Raw genomic sequence first — 25,042 nt, 5'->3', positions numbered from 1 at the left:
GCAGCATCTCTGGAGAGAAGGAATAAGTTACGTTTCAGGTCGAGACCCTTCTTCAGAATAAAGTTAGGGGAAAGGGAAACGAGAGATGTAGACGGTGATGTAGAGAGATATAGAACAAATGAATGAAAGATATGCAAAAAAGTAATGATGATAAAGGAAACAGGCCATTGTGAGAACGAGAAGCTAGTGCTACTTGGGTGGTGGAAGGATGGAGAGAGAGGAAATGCAAGGGTTACTTGAAGCTGGAGAAATCAATGTTCATACCACTGCCCAAGCGAAATATGAGATGCTATTCCTCCAATTTGCGATTAGCCTCACTCTAACAATGGAGGAGACCGAGGACAGAAAGGTCTGTGTAGGAATGGGAAGGAGAATTAAAGTGTTTGGTAACCGGGAGATCAGGTAGATCCAGGCGGACTGAGCTAAGGCGTTCAGCGAAACTATCACTCAATCTAGGTTTGGTCTCGCTGATGTATAAGAGTCCACATCTTGAACAAGGGATACAGTAGATGAGATCAAGGTAAACTTACAAACCAGTATGTCTTTGGAGTGTGGGTGGAAACCGGAGTACCTGGAGAAAAGTCTTGTGGTCACAGGAAGAACGTGCAAACTCCGTACAGACAGCACCCTTAGTAAGGATCGAACCTGGGTCTCTGGAGGGTGAGGCAACAGCTCTACCGCTGCACCACAGTGCCAGCCCGAGATGATTTAGTGAACTGGGCCAGGAGCATTTAAATAAACACAGTTGCTTTTACTGAACATAAATCATAGAAAGATGCACCTGCCTATTCACACAATTTACCTCAAAACAGCGGAGACTCCACAATTTGTCCATTTTGATCATTTTAAACACAGGTATTCAGTTATAATATGATAGTTGTATTCATAACAAACTTTGTATTGTAGAAAAACTCATTGTAAAAATAATTGTCCCAATGGGGATAAATGGGTTAAGGGTTACAGAATTGCAGACTTGCTATAAACAAAGGTTTTTGAAAAGAATAATCTTTTTAATAATACAAGTTTATTTTTGTTACTGCAAGCTAAGGATACAAAAGGCTGTATGTTACATTGTTAATGGAGAATCATCAAGCAATCGTGTATCAAATACAATGACCTGCGGTGAAACAGACAAGACTGTGTTCTCAAGAGTCAATAGTTTCGGATTTCTGTGGAGAGGCTAAATGGTAAGAGTTTTTTTTTTTCAAAGATGACTTTTTTCTGCTTGCCAATTTCCAAAGTAACTTTTAAATGGTTCTAAGTTACCGATTGAAATCACCTTATAATCAGTTAGGCCTGTATAATATAAACAGTGTTCCTAATTCATCAATCGCATTACAGCCAATTTACATTGTAGAGAACACACGTTATAGCAGACTGGGAAACGCATGAACTCACAAACCTTTGGACTGTTCCACTGAACCTCATGAAGCAGAAATAGTACAAAAACAAAGAGTTCAGTCTGCCCTTTGACTGTTCATTGTTATGCCTAAGGCGAAAGGGAAAAATTGGGTGCCCAATATAGAAACATAGAAAATAGGTGCAGGAGTAGGCCATTCGGCCCTTCGAGCCTGCACCGCCATTCAATATGATCATGGCTGATCATCCAACTCAGTATCCTGTATCTGTCTTCTCTCCATACCCCCTGATCCCTTTAGCCACAAGGGCCACATCTAACTCCCTCTTAAATATAGCCAATAAACTGGCCTCACCTACCTTCTGTGGCAGAGAGTTTCAGAGATTCACCACTCTATGTGTGAAAAATGTTTTTCTCATCTCGGTCCTAAAGGATTTCCCCTTTATCCTTAAACTGTGACCCCTTGTCCTGGACTTCCCCAACATCGGGAACAATCTTCCTGCATCTAGCCTGTCCAACCCCTTAAGAATTTTGTAAATTTCTATAAGATCCCCCCTCAATCTTCTAAATTCTAGCAAGTACAAGCCAAGTCTATCTAGTCTTTCTTCATATGAAAGTCCTGACATCCCAGGAATCAGTCTGGTGAACCTTCTCTGTATTCCCTCTATGGCAAGAATGTCTTTCCTCAGATTTGGAGACCAAAACTGTACGCAATACTCCAGGTGTGATCTCACCAAGACCCCGTACAACTGCAGTAGAACCTCCCTGCTCCTATACTCAAATCCTTTTGCTATGAATGCTAACATACCATTCGCTTTCTTCACTGCCTGCTGCACCTGCATGCCTACTTTCAATGACTGGTGTACTATGACACCCAGGTCTCGTTGCATCACCCCTTTTCCTAATCGGCCACCATTTAGATAATAGTCTACTTTCCTGTTTTTGCCACCAAAGTAGATAACCTCACATTTATCTACATTATACTGAATCTGCCATGCATTTGCCCACTCACCCAGCCTATCCAAGTCACCTTGCAGCCTCCTAGCATCCTCCTCACAGCTAACACTGCCCCCCAGCTTCGTGTCATCTGCAAACTTGGAGATGTTGTATTCAATTCCCTCGTCCAAATCATTAATATATATTGTAAATAGCTGGGGTCCCAGCACTGATCCTTGCGGTACCCCACTAGTCACTGCCTGCCATTCTGAAAAGGACCAGTTTACTCCTACTCTTTGCTTCCTGTTTGCCAGCCAGCTCTCTATCCACATCAATACTGAACCCCCAATACCGTGTGCTTTAAGTTTGTATACTAATCTCTTATGTGGGACCTTATCGAAAGCCTTCTGAAAGTCTAGATATAACTCATCCACTGGTTCTCCCTTATCCACTCTACTAATTACATCCTCGAAAAATTCTATAAGATTCGTCAGACATGATTTACCTTTCATAAATCCATGCTGACTTTGTCCAATGATTTCACCACTTTCCAAATGTGCTGCTATCCCATCTTTAATAACTGACTCTAGCAGTTTCCCCACTACCGACGTTAGACTAACTTGTCTGTAATTCCCCGTTTTCTCTCTCCCTCCATTTTTAAAAAGTGGGGTTACATTAGCTACCCTCCAATCCTCAGGAACTACTGACGGCTTGGATGCTTGTGGCTAATTAGATGACAATGTCAATAAATTCTGAATGCAATTGAGGTACAGATATATCAAAAACTGAGCAACATCACAAATCCACAACTTCAACATTTGCCAGTAGCCAATAATTATGCACAGCCCGTTTCTGCTCATACCACAAGAATATTTTATTAGCCAAGTATGTTTTGCAACATACGAGGAATTTCATTTGCCAAGTCAGTCATGCAAATAAAAAGCAACAGAACACACAAAACACATTTTAACAAAAACATCCACCACAGTGACCCCTCCACATTCCTCACTGTGATGGAAGGCGAAAAAAAGTTCAATCTCTTCCCTTAGCTCTCCCGCGGGGGCCTCGAGTTGACGGGATGATCTTCACTCCCGTAGCCGGTGGCGTTTTGGACCCTCCACGTCGGGGCGATCCAGCTCCTGCATCGGGGGGATGTCAGCTCCCCCGCGCCGGGCGATCGAACCCCGCCTCGGGGCTGGTCGAGCCTCTGTGTTCGTCGGAGCTCCCGACTAGGCTCTCCCAAGACTGCGAGCTCTTGATGGTAAGTCCGCAGGCCGTGGTGGGAGGCAAGGCATCGGCTCAAGGTCAGTGCGAGGAGGCCTCCAGCTCCATCGATGGTAGGCCGCAGAGCGACCGGAGACGCGACCCGGAAACATCGCACCTCCGGCAAGGTAAGAAACTGATAAAAAAAGTTTCTCCCGAACCCCCCCCCCCCGCCCCCTCCCTCCCTCATAAAACAAACCGGAAAACATTTACACAAACTTATAAAACAGGCTAAAAAATGTTTTAAAAAGACGAAAAAACAAAGGCCAACCGTTCTCCACCTCTCATGGTGATTAATCAGGATACGGCATTGCCTGTCATCTTGATACCCAAACTATATCACTTGCTGCAATAGAACACACAGAAGATTTCAAACTACATTAATCTGACATCATAAAACATTCCAAAATTGGTGACAATTTCTGAAAGTCATCATGAAAACAGATCATTTTTTCGTCAGTTGTTTGTTGTATTCCCTTAGCCTGAAATGTAATATCTCCTGCTCCCTTTTTATCTCTAGATACAATTTGTACTTAGCTCTTTCTCAGAAAAGAGGACACCATTGGAATGATGCTTATAACCAATTTCAAATGGTTCACTGCCAAATAAATACTCTTACCATAGTACATGATATGCTTTACAAAATACCATCGATTTATAAGTTGAACCTATGGACCAAAACACAATGGCATGAATACAATACAATACAATACAATACAATTCAATTTATTGTCATTTGGACCCCTTGAGGTCCAAACGAAATGCCGTTTCTGCAGCCATACATTACAAACAAATAGACCCAAGACACAACATAATTTACATAAACATCCATCACATTGCTGTGATGGAAGGCCAAAAAACCTTATCTCTCCACTGCACTCCCCCACCCCGATGTCAGAGTCAAAGTCAAAGCCCCCGGCGGGCGATGGCGATTGTCCCGCGGCCATTAAAGCCACGCCGGGTCTTGGTGTTAGAGCCCCCGGCGCGCGCTCGCAGTCCCGCGGCCATTCCAAGCCGCGCGGATCGGTGCTGTAAGGCCCCGCTCCAGGAGCTCTTCAACCCCGCAACTCGGGCGGGAGAAGTCGCCGTTGCGGAAGCCCCGAAAAGCGGTCTCCCTCCAGGGACCCGCGGGCTCCCGGTGTCACTGTCCGCCAAACCCGCAGCTGCAGCCACCGAATCTCCGGGGGTCGGGTCGCAGCAGCGTCCACCACCGCTCCACCCGCTCCGGACTCGGCCAACTCCGCGACGGTGAGGTGAGTAGTCGGCACCACAGCCCCCGGTCTTCCTGTTGGAGGCCGCTCCTCGTTGCAGCCCCAACGACAACGGAGACCCGACAAAGAAAAGGTCGGGTCTCCCGTGCAGGGAGAGATTTAAAAGTTACCCCCTCCCCCCCCCACACCACCCCCACCCCCCCACACACATACCCCAACAAAAAATAACAAAAACTACATAAAAACATAGACATAAAATAATAAAAACGCAGACGGACTGCAGAGGCCACTGCTGACGAAAGTCGCGCCGCCCATCGAGAACACAGTTCTCTACTGTCAGTTGATCTGCTCTCCCCAAAACATCACCCATTCCTTCTATCCCGAGATGCTGCCTGTCCCGCTGAATTACTCCGCCAATTTATGTCTATCTTTGGTGCAAACCCAGCATCTGCAGTTCCTTCCTACACACTCACCTCTGTCCCTCTGTCCACCCAGAATGTTAACACATACCCTTATTTCCAGCACCACCCTGCCCTGTCTCACCCAGATCCCACCCACTCCATCTGCCCACCACCCACACACTCCTCACATCAGATCTCCTCCTCCCCCCACTGTTCCCATCTGCCCACCCACCTCCCATCTTGGATCCCACTCTCCACCTTCCCTGGTTACCTCCACCCTCCACCTTCCCTGGTTACCTCCACCTCTCACGTCCCAGCCCCTTGTCGTCTGTGCCCCTCTCTCCTCCACCTGACTCCATTCAATGATCCACCCCTCCTCAACTGGATCCATCGAATCCCCCGCACCTCAAAGGTTACAGGGAGAAGGCTGGAGAATGAGGTTGAGAGGGAAAATTAAAATCAGCCATGATTGAATGTCGGAGCAGGCTCGATTGGCTGAATGGCCTAAATTCTGCTCCTATGTCTTATGGTCACACCTTACACTGGCTATCTCCCCTTCACCCTTTCAGTCAGAGTAAGTCATAACCCAAAACATTGATTGTCCATTAACCCCTACGATGCTGTCATAGTCATACAGCACACAAACAAGCCCTTTGGCCCACCTTTCCCACGCCGACTATCCATGCTAGTCCTAGCTGTCTGTCCTCCCTCTTTCCCATTGCTTTAAATCTCCAGCCTGGCTCCCTTCTTACTGCTGTTTGTGCCTGGTCCCGACTCTCAGCTTTGTCCTCCTTCAATGGCGGATACCTCTGCGCTTCACCTTACTACTCTCTAGCAGTCTGAAGAAGGGTCTCGTCCCGAAACATCACCCATTCCTTCTCTCCAGAGATGCTGCCTGTCTCGCTGAGTTACTCCAGCATTTTGTGTCTATCACTACTCTCTCTGATTAGGTGATTTCACCACAGTAGCATCAAAACCACCATTGCTGGTGACCTTGATGCTGCATACATTGAAGCTGATTCTCCCATCAGTCAAGTAACAATGGTCATACAAACCACTAATCGGACGACAGATGGCACAATGGGCTAAGTGTTCGGCTGGCGACCGGAAGGTAGCCGGTTCGAATCCCGCTTGGAGTGCATACTGTCGTTGTGTCCTTGGGCAAGACACTTCACCCACCTTTGCCTGTGTGTGAATGTGTGTGAGTGATTGGTGGTGGTCGGAGGGGCCGTAGGCGCAGATTGGCAGCCACGCTTCCGTCAGTCTGCCCCAGGGCAGCTGTGGCTACAGAAGTAGCTTACCACCACCGAGTGTGACTGAGGAGTGAATGAATAATGCGATGTAAAGCGCCTTGAGTATTAGAAAGGCGCTATATAAATCCCATCCATTATTATTATTATTAATCTCTGTGATAAAAACAAACCTTTAATGATCTGGGATTCTGCCCCCAGGTTCTGCAGTTTTACCATCATCATCACTTTATATAGATCACACATTTTGAAAGTGCATCGAGCCATTTTTCTAATTAAAGTACAGGTACCTTATAAATAAATACATGATCCACATAATGCATGATAATGATTGCAAAGACCAGCACAAGGACAAATCCCTTAGCTGAGAAAGTTTTGGTTTATCATTGGCTATTAATGATTTTGTGCTCGAGGTGTTAGCCTTTGGATAGAAGTGTCAGTAAAGTATATTTTTACTTTGATGACAACCCTCTTTACATTAGCATTATCATTGTCAGTGCTGCAATTCCCACTGCACTGATAGAATGCTGATAAGTGTGAGGTGCTACATCTTGGCAGGACAAATCAAAATAGGACGTACATGGTAAATGGTAGGGAATTGAAGAATGTAGGTGAACAGAGGGATCTGGGAATAACTGTGCACAGTTCCATGAAAGTGGAATCTCATGTAGATAGGGTGGTAAAGAAAGCTTTTGGTGTGCTGGCCTTTATAAATCAGAGCATTGAGTATAGAAGTTGGGATGTAATGTTAAAATTGTACAAGGCATTGGTGAGGCCAATTCTGGAGTATGGTGTACAATTTTGGTCGCCTAATTATAGGAAGGATGTCAACAAAATAGAGAGAGTACAGAGGAGATTTACTAGAATGTTGCCTGGGTTTCAGCAACTAAGTTACAGAGAAAGGTTGAACAAGTTAGGGCTTTATTCTTTGGAGCGCAGAAGGTTAAGGGGGGACTTGATAGAGGTTTTTAAAATGATGAGAGGGATAGACAGAGTTGACGTGGAAAAGCTTTTCCCACTGAGAGTAGGGAAGATTCAAACAAGGGGACATGACTTGAGAATTAAGGGACTGAAGTTTAGGGGTAACATGAGGGGGAACTTCTTTACTCAGAGAGTGGTAGCTGTGTGGAATGAGCTTCCAGTGAAGGTGGTGGAGGCAGGTTCGTTTTTATCATTTAAAAATAAATTGGATAGTTATATGGATGGGAAAGGAATGGAGGGTTATGGTCTGAGCGCAGGTATATGGGACTAGAGGAGATTATGTGTTCGGCACGGACTAGAGGGGTCGAGATGGCCTGTTTCCGTGCTGTAATTGTTATATGTTATAATAAGACTGAAGTAATTCTCTGGCTCCTAAAGAACCCTCCTAAAGAGGTGATAGTTGTTCCTCAGAATGGCTGTGGCCTTGAAAGCAAATGGAATTTAAGTTTTTAACACCTAGTTGGGTAAATGCATACATTCTTCAGAAATTATATTGAGGGGAAAATAAATCAAATCTGTAATTAATTCATACAGATGAACATGGGCAGTTCACAGACTCCACCACAAGAGGGACAAAATATGGATGAGTGGATAATATGGGATGCTGAGTAACATTCCTCAGTCTGAGGAAGGGTTTCGGCCCGAAACGTTGCCTATTTCCTTCGCTCCATAGATGCTGCTGCACCCACTGAGTTTCTCCAGCATTTTTGTGTACATTCGATTTTCCAGCATCTGCAGTTCCTTCTTAAACATTCCCCCTTGTTGGACTTCAGTGTGATCACGATTAAGGCAGCCATCCCAGTATCTCCTTCCCGATTCTGATTGGACACAAGCTAGGGACTCTCTCAAATTAGTGTGGAGGTTACATATTTTCGGAGAGGTTTCAATAAATCTTTAATTTAAGACTTTAGACTTTAGAGATACAGCTTGGAAACAGGCCGTTCGGCCCACCTAGTCTGTGCCAACAGGCGAACACCCCATATACTAGCACTATCCTACACACAAGGCACTATTTTACACTTTTACCAAAGTCAATTAACCTGCAAACCTGCACGTCTTTGGAATGTGGGAGGAAACCGGAGCACCCGGAGAAAACCCTCGCGGTCACAGGGAGAACGTACAAATTTCGTACAGACAGCACCCGAGGTCAAGATCGAATCCAGGTCTTTGGCAGGGTAACAAATCTACCGCTGCACCACTGTGCCACCCCTATTCCTTGAGACGTTTCCTCTGTCCTGATAATTTCTTGCACCATCTGTTTTGAGTGTCTGCTGTGGAGCATGCAGGCAAAATGGTCTGTTCATCAAAGACAACTGCATGATGTCAGAGTCTCAAGGCTGGGGTTGTTACTCTATGACAGAAAGGCATTGATTCACTTACGCTGTCAGTGGATGTGAGGGATTTTGTGGAGATAGCTCTGGTGCTGCTTCCCCGATGCGTTGAGCGACAAGCTATGGGTAGCCCACACCTCGGAAGCGTACAAAAGGTCAGATCATTGATACTGTGTGGAACCTGGATTTTGAGGTCTGAGTCTTCGACCTTTTCCACAGAGGGCCAACAGGAGATGCTGGTAAATTTCATCACTGATGCCTAGAGGTTGCTCCCAAGATTCGTAAAGGGACTCATGTTTTGCAGGGACTTGCCATAGACCTTTGTTGTCGAGGGGGTTGTAGGTTCATAGTGGTTCCTTTGTTTAGTGGCTGTTCAGTACAAAGTCATTCTCTCATATGGTTAGATGGTACATCTTGTTGGCATGGACATGTTGGGCTGAAGGGCCAGTTTCTGTGCTGCATGACCCTGACTCAATGACACCAGCATGAAATGTGCAGCAGAATGCAAATACATCACAAATGTTTGTAGTTTTCTATGTAATATCTGAAATATATATCCTTCCTGACAGATATTGTGTTTTCACTCCCTCAATTTCAAGTTTTTAATATTTGTACTTTATCTCTTCTGCAAACATTTAAATAGCAAAGGTGATTTATTGCAATATGATGTGAATTTCAGCACACTAATAATGTCCATAAGACAACTTCATCAAAATAGGCTGAAAAGTACAAAAGCATTCATTTGATATACAACAAAAAGCCAGGAATTGTCACTGGGTGAGATAACGTCATTGGCAATCGCACATCCAAACAGCCCTAAAATATTCCTCCAATTTGACAATACATTTCCGGCTTCAATTAGGCTATTAATTGAGATTTTCACCCATTCCTTCTCTCCAGAGATGCTGCCTGTCCCGCTGAGTTACTCCAGCATTTTGTCCCTATCTACAGATTATTTGTTATTTCATGTGCAATAACCTGTTCGCATTTACCATGTGAAATATCTTATATCAAGATTCATGGTTATCGGAACCATAAAGAATTCTTGTGCTCAATTTGCTGAATTTCCCCTTTTTATGAAGGATTATGATTTGAAAGATGAATACCACGATTGACAAATGCAGGTTTTAGTGCCTCTGTCCCGTAATTCAGATTCAAAGCTATTTTAGTGCTAAATCCAACTAGAAAGAGTTCATCCAACAAACAAAGATTAAAAAATGGCTCAAATATATGTTGAGATTTTGCAAATTAACCAAGTTTGAGGAGCAATGAATAAATGACCCATTTTATTAGACAGTCGGGTGATGAATGGAGAGTCTACAGATATTTAGCGACTGATCTTAAAATCAGTGCCACAGAGCCATCTGGTGAGCAGAGATCGCAACTGACAGGGATACTGACAGGGATACTCATGTCTGGAAAGAGGACAGAACAAGCCCTTCAACCCAGCACCAACAATGCACACCTCGCCGCCGGGTTTCTTCTTGAAGCAAAGAACAACAGCAACTACTATTAACACTTATCTCCAACCTTTATAGAGGCAACATTAAATGATACTTGTGTAGAAAGGAACTGCAGATGCTGGTTCAAACCGAGGATAGACACAAAAACAGGTGAGTTGATCATGGAGAACAAGGATATGGCAGACCAATTGAATAACAACTTTGGTTCCGTCTTCACTAAGGAAGACATAAATAATCTGCCGGAAATAGCAGGGGACCGCGGGTCAAAGGAGTTGGAGGAATTGAGTGAAATCCAGGTTAGTCGGGAAGTGGTGTTGGGTAAATTGAATGGATTAAAGGCCGATAAATCCCCAGGGCCAGATAGGCTGCATCCCAGAGTACTTAAGGAAGTAGCTCCAGAAATAGTGGATGCATTAGTAATAATCTTTCAAAACTCTCCCACGGCCACGGCTGCTCTCCACCTCATCTCCCCCGTGCGGCCGCATTGTGACGGGTCGTGTGTCGGCAGCGCCGGGTGGAGCAGAGGTGTGGGACAGGCTGGTCCCTCCGCCCACCCAGAGGCACCGCCATTGGACCCCGACCTCCACACCAGGGTGATTCACCCCCCCCCCCCCCGACCCCCACATCCTGACCCACACATGGGGTGATTCACCCCCGACACCTACACCAGGTGATTCACCCCCCCCACCCTGACCGCGGGGCATTGGCAGCCATAGTAAATCGCTTTTAAAAAATGGGGGAGACACAAATTCTCTGGCGGGCCGATGACAAGTGTGCATAACAACGAACAATTTTATCTCCTCCCACTCCCCCCCCGTTGACAACAAGTAGCACGTTTTATTTATTGTTTAAACACAGTAATACCGACTGTGTAATGCACACAAGCTCCCACGCTCAAAACACCAGATAGTCTGTAATCTGTTTTAACACAAAAAGCTGGAGTATCTCAGCAGCATCTCTGGAGAGAAGGAATGGGTGACGTTTCGGGTGGAGACCATTCTTCAGACCTGAATGGTCTCAGGCGATGAAATGAGACATCTCTGGAGAGAAGGAATTAGTGGCATTTCGGGTCAAGACCCTTCAGACTTGGTTCAGGAATAGCTACTTCCCCACAGCCATCAGGCTATTAAACTCGGCTCGGACAAAACTCTGAACATTAATAGCCCATTATCTGTTTATTTGCCCTTCATCAGTTTATTTATTCATGTGTGTATATATTTATATAATGGTATATGGACACACTGATCTGTTCTGCATTCGTGCCTACTATGTTCTGTGTGCTGAAGCAAAGCAAGAATGTCATTGTCCTATCAGGGACACATGACAATAAACTCACTTGACTTGACTTGAAACGTCACCCATTCTTTCTCTCCAGAGATGCTGCCTGTCCCGCTGAGTCACTCCAGCTTTTTGTGTCCGTCTTCGGGTAAAACAGATTACAGATTACCTGGTGTTTTGAGCGTGGGAGCTTGTGTGCGCTACGCAGACAACCGGATGGTATTACAGTACTGTGTTTAAACATTAAATAAAACATGCTCTTTGTTGTGAGGGGGGGGGGGGGGGGGGGGGGAAATGGGAGGAGATAAAATTGTTCGTTGTCATGCACACTTGTCATCGGCCCGCCAGGGAATTTGTGTCCACCCCCCCCACCCCCCATGTTTTAAAAACGATTTACTATGGCTGCCAATGCACCGAGCCGTCTGTCCCCGCAGCCGGGGTGGGTGGTGAATCACTCGGTGTGGGTGTCGGGGGGTGATGGCGGTGCATCACGGTCAGTGACTCTGGGTGGGCGGAGGGACCAGCCTGTCCTACACCTCTGCTCCACCCGGCGCTGCCGACACACTACCCGTCACAGGGGAGACGAGGTGGAGGGCGGCCGTGGCCGTGGGAGAGTGGGGGTTGTCCCGAGGGATGCACTCCTTCGGCGCTTACAACTTGATGCTCGGATTCAGAGTGCACAGTCACCTATCGCTTGTGTGGGAAAATGAATCCCCCCCCCTCCCATCTCCACCGGCCAGTGATGTGATGGACGCGGGGGTCTGGACCAATCGCTGCCAAGTCCCCCCCCCCCCCCCGGCGAGGTCATGCCCGTTATTTGACTTTTCGGCAGAGCAGCCATTCTGTGAGATGGCTTGTAGGCAACGCAGCCTTTCGGTGAGTTGGCATTTCGGCAGAGCGGCTTTTCGTTAAGTTTGCTTTTAGGCGTCCCACCTGCTTGCTGTTTGCTGTTAGTTGCCGTTTTGCTTTAGTTTCCGTTCGGTTATTTGGCTTCCACTTCTTTCCTTCGGGTTATCGTCCTTCGAAGCCACGTCCGCACATGGTAATTAGTTGGGTGCCGCAAGGCTCAGTGCAGGGACCCGTTATTTACAATATATACAGTGCCCTCCATAATGTTTGGGACAAAGACCCGTCATTTATTTATTTGCCTCTGCACTCCACAATTTGAGATTTGTAATAGAAAAAAAATCACATGTGGTTAAAGTGCACATTGTCAGATTTTAATAAAGGCCATTTTTATACATTTTGGTTTCACCATGTAGAAATTACAGCAGTGTTTATACATAGTCCCCCCATTTCAGGCCACCATAATGTTTGGGACACAGCAATGTCATGTAAATGAAAGTAGTCATGTTTAGTATTTTGTTGCATATCCTTTGCATGCAATGACTGCTTGAAGTCTGCGATTCATGGACATCACCAGTTGCTGGGTGTCTTCTCTGGTGATGCTCTGCCAGGCTGGTATTGCAGCCATCTTTAGCTTATGCATACTCCGACCATCGGGTCCGGTGACCCGCGCCACTGGACTCCGACCATCGGGTCCGGTGACCCGCGCCACTCCACCTCCCTCCAACTACCCACAGCCGTCGCCTTACCTGGAGCCTGGACTCTGCACTGGGCGTGGAGCCTCCACGCTGCTTACTCCCACTCTCCTGGGTTTGACTCCACTGGGTCCTAGTGCCAGTCTGCCCAACCTTGCTAACCTCAGTGGCTGTTCCACTGACTCTCCCCCATCCCCCCCCAACCATGTCACCCCCGCTCTTCCCCACCCACATTACAGCCCTCTCTCCCCCCCACCCCCTGACCACCCACCATCCCTCCAACACCCACAACCCCCCCACCACACATCGCCCCGTCCCCAGTCCACCCACCTGCCTTCCTCTGGCCCCAACACCCACCCCAGCCGGGTGTTCACCATCCCCCCCGACCTCCCCCCCCCCCACACCCAACGGTCTGTCCTCAGCCGAGGTCTTACCTTTGTCCCCCTCCGTCCCCATCTCAATGAGTTCCGCGCCCACCATGACTTGGAGCGCTTCTACCGTCGTCTCCGCCTCACAGCGCACTTCCATGGGAAGGAGTCCTCGCCCCCCAATGATGACCCCTTTTCCCGTCTCCAACGCACCCCCTCCTCGTGGAACCCCCCTCGTGAAGTCCCGGCTTTGGAACTCTTTATACAGAACTGCCGCCGCGACGTCAACCGCCTCAACTTCTCCACTCCCCTGTCTCACTCTAATCTCTCCCCCCCTGAACGCACTGCCATTGAATCACTCCGCAAAAACCCAGATTGGGTCATCAAACCAGCCGACAAGGGAGGTGCCGTGGTAGTCTGGCGCGTCGATCTCTACAAAGCTGAGGCCACGCGCCAACTCTCGGACACCTCCTCCTACTTACCCTTGGACCATGACCCCACTGACGAGCACCAGGCCACCATATCTAGCACCATCACCGACTTCATCAACTCCCACGCCCTGCCCGACCAAGCTTCCAACCTCACCGTTCCCCAGCCCCGCACGGCCCGGTTTTACCTTCTCCCCAAACCTGGCTATCCCGGCAGACCCATTGTCTCTGCTTGTTCGTGCCCCACGAACTCATCTCCACATACCTTGACCCCATACTATCCCCCTTGGTCAAATCCCTCCCCACCTATGTTCTAGACACCTCAGACACTCTCCGCCGCCTCCGCGCATTCCACTCTCTAGGACCCTCACCCCCTCATCTTCACCATGGACGTCCAGTCACTCTACACCTCCATCCCCCACCAGGATGGCCTCAAAGCCCTCCGGTTCTTCCTCGACCAGAGGAGCAACCTATACCCAGCCACTGACACTCTCCTCCAGCCTAGCGGAGTTGGTCCTCACCCTCAACAACTTTACGTTTGACTCCTCCCATTTCCTCCAAACACAAGGCGTAGCTATGGGCACACGCATGGGCCCCAGCTACGCCTGCCTCTTTGTCGGTTACGTCGAACAATCCTTGTTCAATACGTACCAGGGCACCATCCCCGACCTCTACCTCCGTTACATTGACGACTGCTCTGGGGCCACCTCCTGCACCCACACACAACTGACTGACTTCATCTACTTCACCACCAACTTCCATCCGGCACTCAAATACACCTGGACCATTTCCGACACTTCCCTACCATTCCTTGACCTCACCATCTCCATCGCAGGGGATACTTCTGACCGACATACACTACAAACCCACTGACTCACATGGCTATCTGGACTACACGTCTTCCCACCCTGCCCCCTGTAAGGACTCCATCCCCTACTCCCAATTCCTCCGCCTACGCCGCATCTGCTCCCAGGATGCGACGTTCCACACCAGGGCATCGGAAATGTCCTCGCTCTTCAGGGAACGGGGATTCCCCTCCGCCACCATAGATGAGGCTAGCACCAGGGTCTCTTCCATACCCCGCAACACTGCTCTCTCTCCCCATCCCCGCACTCGCAACAAGGGCAGAGTCCCCCTAGTCCTCACCTTTCACCCCACCAGCCGGCAAATACAACAAATCATCCTCCGCCATTTTCGCCACCTCCAACGTGACCCCACCACTCGCCACATCTTCCCATCTCCCCCCATGTCTGCCTTCCGCAAATGACCGCTCCCTCCGCAACTCCCTTGTCAATTCTTCCCTTCCCTCCCGTACCACCCCCTCCCCGGGCACTTTCCGTTGCAACCGCAAGAAATGCAACACCTGTCCCTTTACCTCCCCCCTCGACTCCATTCAAGGACCCAAGCAGTCGTTCCAGGTGCAACAAAGGTTCACCTCTATCTCCTCCAACCTCATCTACTGCATCCGCTGTTCTAGATGTCAGCTGATTTACATCGGGGAGACTAAGCGGAGGTTGGGCGATCGTTTCGCCGAACACCTCCGCTCAGTCCGCAAGAACCTACCTGAACTCCCGGTGGCTCAGCACTTCAACTCCCCCTCCCATTCCCAATCCGACCTCTCTGTCCTGGGTCTCCTCCATTGCCAGTGAGCAACACCGGAAATTGGAGGAACAGCACCTCATATTCCGCCTGGGTAGCGTGCGGCCGGCGGGCATGAACATTGAATTCTCCCAATTTTGCTAGCCCTTGCTGTCTCCTCCCCTTCCTTAACCCTCGAGCTGTCTCCTCCCATCCCCCTGCCCTCGGGCTCCTCCTCCTCCCCTTTTTCCTTCCTTCTGCCCCCCCCCCCCCCCACCCCCTATCAGTCTGAAGAAGGGTTTCGGCCCGAAACGTCACCTATTTCCTTTGCTCCATAGATGCTGCTGCACCCGCTGAGTTTCTCCAGCATTTTTGTGTACCTTTAGCTTATGCATGTTTTGGGGGCTAGTCCCCTTCAGTTTTCTCTTCAGCATATAAAAGGCATGCTCAATTGGGTTCAGATCGGGTGATTGAATTCGCCAATCAAGAATTTACCATTTTTTAGCTTTGAAAAACTCCTTTGTTGCTTTGGCAGTTCAATGAGTTCCGTGTCCGCCACCATGGCTCTTCTTCAGTCGCCTCCGCATCCGAGCTTTTATCCATGGGAAGGAGTCCTCACCTACTAGTGATGATCCCTCCTCCTGGACTCCCCCAAATGCCCATCTACCTTCTTTAGTCCTGTTCATTTCATACTGCCGGCGGGACATCAACCGCCTTAACTTTTCCACTCCCCTTTCTCACTCTAACCCCCCCCCCCCCCCCCCCCCCCCCGAACGTACAGCCCTCTACTCTGCAACAAACCCGAAAGGGTAATTAAATTGGCCGACAAGGGAGGTGCTGTGGTAGTCTGGCGCGCTGACCTCTTGTCTGAGGCCAGACGCTAACTCTCAGACAAGCACCAGACCATCATCTTAAACACCATCACTGGTTTCATCGCTTCCGGCTCCCTGCCCGCCCAAGCCTCCAACCTCATTGTTCCCCAGCCCCGCACGGCCCGATTTTCTCCCCAAAATCCACAAACCTGACTGTCCTGGCAGAACCATTGTTTCTGCTTGCTGATGTCCCACCAAACTTATTTCCACATACCTCGACTCCATCCTATCCCCCCTGCTCTTGCTCATGCTCTTCGTCTCCTTCATGACTTCCGTTCTCCAGGCCCCCATCCCCTCATCTTCATCATGGATGTCCAGTCACTCCACACCTTCATCCCCCACCAGGAGGGTCTTAAAGCCCTCCTTTTCTTCCTTGACCATAGAACCAACCAATTTCCGTTTACTAATACTCTCCTCCGCTTAGCGGAGCTGGTCCTCACCCTTAACAACTTTTCCTTTGACTCCTCCCATTTCCTCCAAATCCAAGGCGTAGCTATGGGCACGCGCATGGGCCCTAGCTATGCCTGTCTCTTTGTAGGGTACGTCAAACAATCACTGTTCGAGGCATACTGTGGCCCTATCCCTGAACTCTATCTCCGCTACATTGACGACTGCATAGTGGCCACCTCCTGCCCCCATGCAGAACTCTGACTTCATCCATTTCACCACCAATTTCCATCATATTCACCTGGACCATTTTCGACATCTCCCTACCGTTCGTTGATCTCACCATCTCTATCGCAGGTAATAGACTACTGACCGACATCTACTACAAACCCACCGACTCCCACAGCTATCTTGACTACACTTCTTCCCACCTTGCTTCCTGTAAGAACTCTATCTCCTACTCCCAATTCCTCCGTCTATGCCACATCTGCACCCAGGATGAGGTGTTCCACACCAGGGCATCGGAGATGTCCTCATTCTTTAGGAAACGTGGGTTCCCCTCGTCTATTATAGATGAGGCTCTCACCAGGGTCTCTTCTATATCCTGCAGCTCCGCTCTTACTCCCCATCCCCCCATTCATAACAAGGACAGATTCCCCCTTGTCTTCACCTTTCACCCCATCAGCCGGCGCATACAACATATAATCCTCTGACAATTTCGCCATCTCCAGTGAGATCCTGCCACTGGCCCACATCTTCCCATCTCCTCCCCTTTCTGCTTTCCGCAGAGACCGTTCCCTCCATAACTCCCTGGTCAATTTGTCCATTCCCACCCAGACCACCCCTTCCCCTGGTACTTTCCCCTGCAACCGCAGGAAATGTTACACTTGTTGCTTTACCTCCCCCCTCGACTCCATCCAAGGACCCAAGCAGTCTTTCCAGGTGAGGCAGAGGTTCACCTGCACCTCCTCCAACCTCATCTATTGCATCCGCTGCTCTAGGTGTCAGCTGCTCTACATCGGCAAGAGCAAGCGTAGGTTTGGCAACCGCTTCGCCCAAGACCTCCGCTCAGTCCGTACTACCTGATCTCCCGGTTGCCCAGCACTTCAACTCCCCCTCCCATTCTGAATCTGACCTTTCTGTCCTGGGCCTCCTCCATTGCCAGAGTGAGGCCCAGTGCAAATTGGCGGAACAACACCTCATATTTCACTTTTGTAGTTTACACCCCAGCAGTATGAACATTGACTTCTCTAATTTCAGGTAGTCCTTGCTTTCTCCCTCCTTTCCCTCCCCCTTCCCAGCTCTCCCACATAGCCTACTGTCTCCGCCTCTTCCTTTCTTTATGAGACCACATGTTGGCCTTCATAGCGAGAGGATTCACGTTTAGAAGCAAGGAGGTCCTATTGCTGTTGTACAGGGCCCTGGTGAGACCACATCTGGAGCATTGTGTGCAGATTTGGTCTCCTAATTTGAGGAAGGACATTCTTGCTATTGAGGGAGTGCAGCAGGTTAATTCCCGGGATGGCGGGACTGACATATGATGAGAGAATGGATCGACTGGGCTGATATACGCTGGAATTTAAAAGGATGAGAGGTTATCTTATAGAAACATATAAAATTCTTAAAGGATTGGACATGCTAGACATAGGAAAAATGTTCCTGGTGTTGGGAGAGTCCAGAACCAGGGGTCACAGTTTAAGAATAAGGGGTAGGCCATTTAGGACTGAGATGAGGAAAAACTTTTTCACCCAGAGAGTTGTGAATCTGTGGAATTCTCTGCCACAGTAGGCAGTGGAGGCCAATTCACTGGTATTTTTCAAGAGAGAGTTAAATTTAGCTCTTAAAGGGCTAAGAGAATCAACGGATATGAGGAACAAGCCGGAACGGGGTACTGATTCTGAATTATCAGCCATGATCACATTGAATGGCTCGACGGGCTGAATAGCCTACTCCTGAACCTATTTTCTGTTTCTATGGCCCACAATGTCCTTGCCGAAATTAATGCCAAGTTAAACTAATCTCCTCTGCCTGTCTGTGATCTATATCCCTCCATTTCCTGCATAGCCATGTGCCTATCTCAAAGCAACTTAAATCATTTTCTCTCCGTAGAATTAACTATATTGGCATTCTCAAATAGTCGCTACAATAGTTGAAAATATGAAGGTTGACAAATTTATTAGTTTAATTGTTTAATAATTAGCTATCTAGCCCAGAAAAATACAGATAAACTTACAGGACTCACAATCCCATAAACTTTCAAAATACCTCACTGAGTCCCTTTGAAGCATGTTACTTGTAATGATGAGCAAAACACAAAGTGAAGGATTTCAGCTGCAAGGTTAGGTCAGTAAATGAAAATACTGTCTCATAAAAATTTCAGTCAACATCATCCAAAATTAAATAGCGCAGTTATGTAAGACAGAATGAAAATAGGAAATGCTGGACATGCTCAGCAGATTTGTCTTTGGAGAGAGAAACCTGAGCTGCTAATCAGACCTGCTAATCAGTCTGAAGAAGGGTCTCCACCCGAAACGTCGCCTATTCCTTCTCTCCAGAGATGCTGCCTCACCCGCTGAGTTTCTCCAGCATTTTTTATCTAGCTGCTAATCAACCCTTCTCATTTGTGTCTGAACTGGCCAATTCTGATGAAAGATCACCAACTTGTAACTCGGTTTTTCTCTCCCCATAAATGCAGCAAACCTGCCTCATTATATCCAGCATCCCGTTTTCATTTCAGATTTCCTTTTTCTGCAGATTTTTTCAAGTTATCGCCGCATACCTCAATGCCCACAGATACGATATGTTGTGAACGTCCTCTATCACAAATTACAACTACAGCTTTACAAGGTACTAGATATACATGACAAATGACATCATTTGCATCCCCATAGGTGAAAAGAATGTTCTGTTTAGTTTATGAAGAAACTGCAGATGCTGGTTTAACCAAAATATACACAAAAATACCCATTGTTTCTGCTTTTTCATGTCCCACTGAATTAATTTCCACATAACTCGACTGCATCCTATCCCCCCCCCCCCCCGGTCCAATCCTTCCCTACCTATGTCCAAGACATCCCACACGCCCTTTATCTCGTCAATGACTTCCGTTTTCCAGACCCCCACTCCCTCATCTTTACTATGGATGTTCAGTCACTCTACACCTCTATCCCCCACCAGGAAGGTCTTAAAGCCCTCTGTTTCTTCCTCGACCGCACAACCAGCCAATTTCCGTCTACCAAACTCTCCTCTGCCTAGCAGAACTGGTCCTTAAACCCCTGTCTCACGGTGCGAGTCCACCCACGAGCGACCCCGAGTTAAAAACAAATCAAACTCGTGGTAATCACATAGAATTAACGTAGCGGGAATGTTGGAACTCATGGACGTAACTTAGCGACTCGTAACGCTAACGGCAGGTACTCGGGAAACTTGTTAACTCGTGAAAATCTTTCAACATGTTGAAAGATTTCCACGAGTCAAATTTACTCTTGAAGGAAAAATGTGAAACTTTTAAACTCGTTGTAATACCGGAGTAGCCCGTGAGTTTACCGTAGTGACTCGTGAGTAACTCGCGGGTTTGGCCTGAGTGCCGGAAGTGAAATGTTGAAGATTAGTCAGATCTTAATGGAACATTTTCAGTGAAGGAGCAAAAAGCACTCAACGGGGATCTGAGAAACAGTGGCATAAAGAATGAACCATGCAGTGTGGGGAAAGCTGCAATGCGAGAGTTAATTTACATAGAAACATAGACAATAGATGCAGGAGGAGGCCATTCGGCCCTTCGAGCCAGCACCGCCATTCATTGTGATCATGGCTGATCATCCACAATCAGTAACCTGTGCCTACCTTCTCCACATATCCCTTGATTCTGTGACAATAAACTAAACTATACATCTTGTATCTGTGCACGGCCTGATTCTAATCATGTATAGTCTTTCTGCTGACTGGTAAAGCACGGAATAAACAAAAACTTCTCACTGTACCTCGGTTTACGTGACAATAAAATAAATGAAATTTTCATCACAGTGCTGACCTCAGGCAGCTGATGATGTGAAATCCAAAATACTGGCACTGTGGATAGCGGTGGAGTTGCTGCCTTACAGCGCCAGAGACCCGGGTTCAATCTTGACTACCGGTGCTGTCTGTACGGGGTTTGTACGTTCTCCCCGTGACTGTGGTTTGTACATTTTCCCCGGGAGCTCCAGTTTCCTCCCACCTCCAAAGACGTACAGGTTTGTAGGTTAATTGGCTTGGTGTAATTGTAAATTGTCTCTAGCGTGTGTAGGATAGTGTTAGTGTGCGGGGATCGCTGGATGGCACGGACTTGCTGGGGCGAAAACCTGCTTCTGCCCTGTATCTCTGTACTAAACTAAACTAAACTAAACTAAACTAAACTAAACTAAACTAAACTAACTAAACTAAACTAAACTAAACTAAACTAAACTAAACTAAACTAAACTAAACTAAATCTCAAGAGAAAAACTTACTTTGCTTTTGTAATGGGCAGAGTCTGTGACAGTGTTCACACTCTCTTGTGTCTCTGTTTTGCTTTGTTTCCTTGCCTGTGAACTGGCTAGAGTTTGCAAAGGTCCGCAGTTGGGAAATACTGACTAAAAAGGAGGGGGGGGGGGGGGGGGGGGGGCGGATTCAGTTACCAGTCTATGATGTTGAGGGCGTTTCTTTGCAGATGTAACCTTCTGCCCCGAGCTAAACACTTCAGATACTCTTTTCAAAAATTCAGGTTCATAGAAAGAAATGTGAGCAACTTTGTTTAGTTTAAGGAGTGTCAAAATGAACTGCAGATACCTGTTTACACTGAAGATACACACAAAATGCTGGAGTAACTCAGCAGGTCAGGCAGCATCTCTGGCCAAAAGGAACAGGTGATGGTTTTGGGTCTGATGAAGGTGTCTCCACCCGAAACAACACCTATCGCTTTTCTCCAGAGATGCTGCCTGACCTGCTGAATTACTCCAGCACTTTGCCTCTATCTTTTGTTTATTTTAGTTTAGTTAGTGTACAGTGAAAAGCTTTTTCTTGCATGCTATCCAGTCAATGGAAATACTATATATGATTACAATCGAGTCGTACAGAGTGTACAGGATACAGGATAAAGGGAATTACGTTTATTGAGAGGGAATTGGTGAGCTTGGCTTTCAATTTTATTTCAGCATGGAACTATTGCACGGCTTCTATGAATAATATTTATAGACTATGTTCTATATTCTACCAAAGATTGCATTACAAAGTGGGTGAGCCCTGAATGACAAGAACCTTTTACTGATAACAATGCTCATAACTCACCAAAATGCTGGAGTAACTCAGCGGGTCAGGCAGCATCTCTGGAGAGCATGGGTAGGTGACGTTTCGGGTTGAGACCCTTCTTCAGAAGGGCCTACTCAGGACTGTTTGACCCAAAACATAACCTTCCCACGTTCTCCAGAGATACTGCTGTCCGACCCCCTGAGTTACACCAGCACCTTGTGGCTTAGGAACTGTAGATGCTGCTTTACTTAAAAAGACACAAAGTGTTGGAGTAACTCAGCAGGTCAGGCAGCAGCATCTCCGGAGAACATAGATAGACGGATGACGTTTTGGGTCGGATCCGTTAACGTAGAAGATAGAACAGTTCCTTGTATCTGCATTAACCTCAGAGTTTGTTTGTGAAATGCCTTCTCTGTAGAGAGAGGATGTCTCTCCCATCTGTGCATCAATTATAATCACAGAGCTCACTCCCTCTCGAGGGTCAATATAGTGTATCTCCCACTTCATCATCAGCTGTAGAATCAGTTTCTGCCCACTGCCTCAAAGTGCAACCAGGCTGCAAGTCATCCAAGTTAGCTTTAACCCGTGCTCTCTCTCACTATATCATTGCTGTGACGGGCATACTGGGTGAGTTGAGAGACACACACTGCTATCCCTCTGGTCTACGGACCTTGCTGTCGGGGGAAATAAATGACGTTAATGTTCAATTTACCTAATCTTTTTGTTAGAAGTTTACCAACGTTTTGATGAGAGATAAATTAAGGGAATAAAGCAATCTTACTCGACACAAAAGCTGGAGTAACTCAGCCAAGCCGGCAGCATCTCTGGAGAGAAGGGTCGAAACGTTTTTTCAGTTTGAAGAATGGACTCGACCAGAAACGTCACCCATTCCTTCTCTCCAGAAATGCTGCATGTCCCGCTGAGTTACTCCAGCATTTTGTGTCTATCTTCGGTGTAAACCAGCATCTGCAGTTCCTCCCGACACAAAACAGCCTATGGCTTTCAATGATTAATGCCAGACCTTGAACAAATGCAGTTCAAATGGACATTTGAATGCAATTTTGGAAGGATTGTTTCTTGAAACAAACTGCTCTAAAAGTTTGAAGGAAAGAATTGCAGACACTAGTTTAAACCAAAGATAGACACAAAATGATGGACTAACTCAGCTGGTCAGGCAGCATCTCTGGAGAAAAGAAATAGGTGATGTTTCGGGTTGAGATCGTTCTTCAGGCTGGGTCTTTTTATAGTGTAAAAAAAACTGCATGACATCATTTTTACCATGTGATGTTTTTCCACACGTCGGTAGTCGTTGTTGGCTCAAGAGTAACTCGGGAGAGGAACTTGGTAACTCGGGAGAGGAACTTGATAACTAGGGAGAGGAACTTGGTACATCGCAGAAATTAGAATTAAACGGCAAACTTAGACATACACGTGGGAACTCGTTGAAACTCGTGAACATAAACTTGGAATCTCGTAGACAACCACGAGTTTGATTTTTTCTTTCACTCGGGATCACTCGTGGGTGGACTCGCACCGTGAGACAGGGCCATAACTCCCCCTCCCATTCCCACACTGACATTTCTGTCCTGGGCTTTCCTACATTGTCAGAGTGAGGCCCAGTGCAAATTGGAGGAACAATACCTCATATTTCGCTTGGGCAGCTTACACCCCAGTGGTATGAACTGTTCTCTAACTTCAAGTAACCCTTGCTTTTCCTCTCTCTCCATCCCTTCCCCTTTCCAGTTCCCTGACCAGTCTTACTGTCTCCGTCTACATTTTATCTCTGTTTGCTTTGTGTTACTTGTCCCCGCTAACAATTCTACATTTTCTTTGATGTCCATTCCCTTTGCCCTGTTTTCACACCTTCACATTTCCTAATCTGTCGATCTTTGCCCCTGACGTCAGTCTGAAGAAGGGTCTCGACTCGAAACATCACCTATTCCTTCTCTCCAGAGATGCTGTCTGTCCCGCTGAGTTACTCCAGCATTTTATGTCTACCCTCCGTTTAGTTTAGCTGCACACAGAAAGCTTCAGCTTTATTTTCATTATATTTTCTTTTATCAATTTTCCCTGCTAATAGTTTTTTTTTCAGTTTGATTATATTTCTATGAAAAAGAACAAAATATTATAGCATGGTCATAGAGTCATACAGCGTGGAAAACAGGCCTTTCGGCCCAAATTGCCCACGCGACCAACATGCCCCATCTACACTAGTCCCACCTGCCTGCATTTGCCTCTTATTCCTCTCAACCTGTCCTAGCCATGTACCTGTCTCAATGCTTTTTAAACATTGCGATAGTACCTGCCTCAACTACTTCTCCGGCAGCTCGTTCCATACAACCACCACCCTTTATGTAAAAAAGCTATCCCTCAGGTTCCTATTAAATCTCTCCCCCCTCATCTTAAATCTATGTCCTCTGGATTCCCCAAAAGGCTCTGTGCAAGTACCCGATCCATTCCTCTAATAATTTTGTACACCTCTATAAGATTCTCCCGTGTTCCAAGGGATAAAGTCATAGCCTGCACAACCTCTCCCTATAGCTCAGGCCCTCGAGTCCTAGCAACATCCTTGTAAAGTGTATTCTCGTAATCCTTCATTTTGTGTCTGGTTATTGGCTGTTTTTCTAGTACTGTACACATTTACCCCCTTTACTAGGTTCTCGCAGACAATCTGCAACAATGGGCACCATTCACGTACTTATGGTCCATGATCTGGAAGGTTATCTGTACACACTTCAGTCATAAAGAGATTCAAAGAAGGAAAATAATAAATGAGAAAGAACGAATTTATGAAAAGTTACATATCCATGCGCATTAGATAACAATTAGTCATAAATAGACACAAAAAGCTGGAGTAACTCAGTGGGTCAGACAGCATCTCTGGAGAAAAGGAATAAGTGACACTTGGGCTGCTTACAGTAACCCTGCATCCGCTCTCTCTCTATCCCTCTCCCACCCAAGTCGTACCAACTTAAAAGTCGTCTTGTTCAGTCTCATTGTCCGCACTCGTTCTCACTTAGACCACAGCTAACAATGGCCTGCTTCCTTTATCATCGTTAATTTTTGCATATCTTTCATTCATTTGTTCTATATCTTTCGCCACCCTCGATATCTCTCATTACCCTTTCCTCTGAC

At 47.0% G+C, this 25,042-nt stretch overlaps 1 protein-coding gene across 2 annotated transcripts in view; it reads right to left on the bottom strand.

The window, feature by feature from the left end:
* Window positions 1-25,042, bottom strand: part of wdr25 (WD repeat domain 25) — a 59,081-nt gene that overhangs the window by 32,451 nt on the left and 1,588 nt on the right. The window lies entirely within an intron of this gene.

Source organism: Amblyraja radiata, chromosome 9 (assembly GCF_010909765.2).
Source record: "Amblyraja radiata isolate CabotCenter1 chromosome 9, sAmbRad1.1.pri, whole genome shotgun sequence".
NCBI lineage: Eukaryota > Metazoa > Chordata > Chondrichthyes > Rajiformes > Rajidae > Amblyraja > Amblyraja radiata.
The sequence above is the reverse complement of the archived record's forward strand: the minus strand, read 5'-3'. Positions and strand labels throughout refer to the sequence as shown.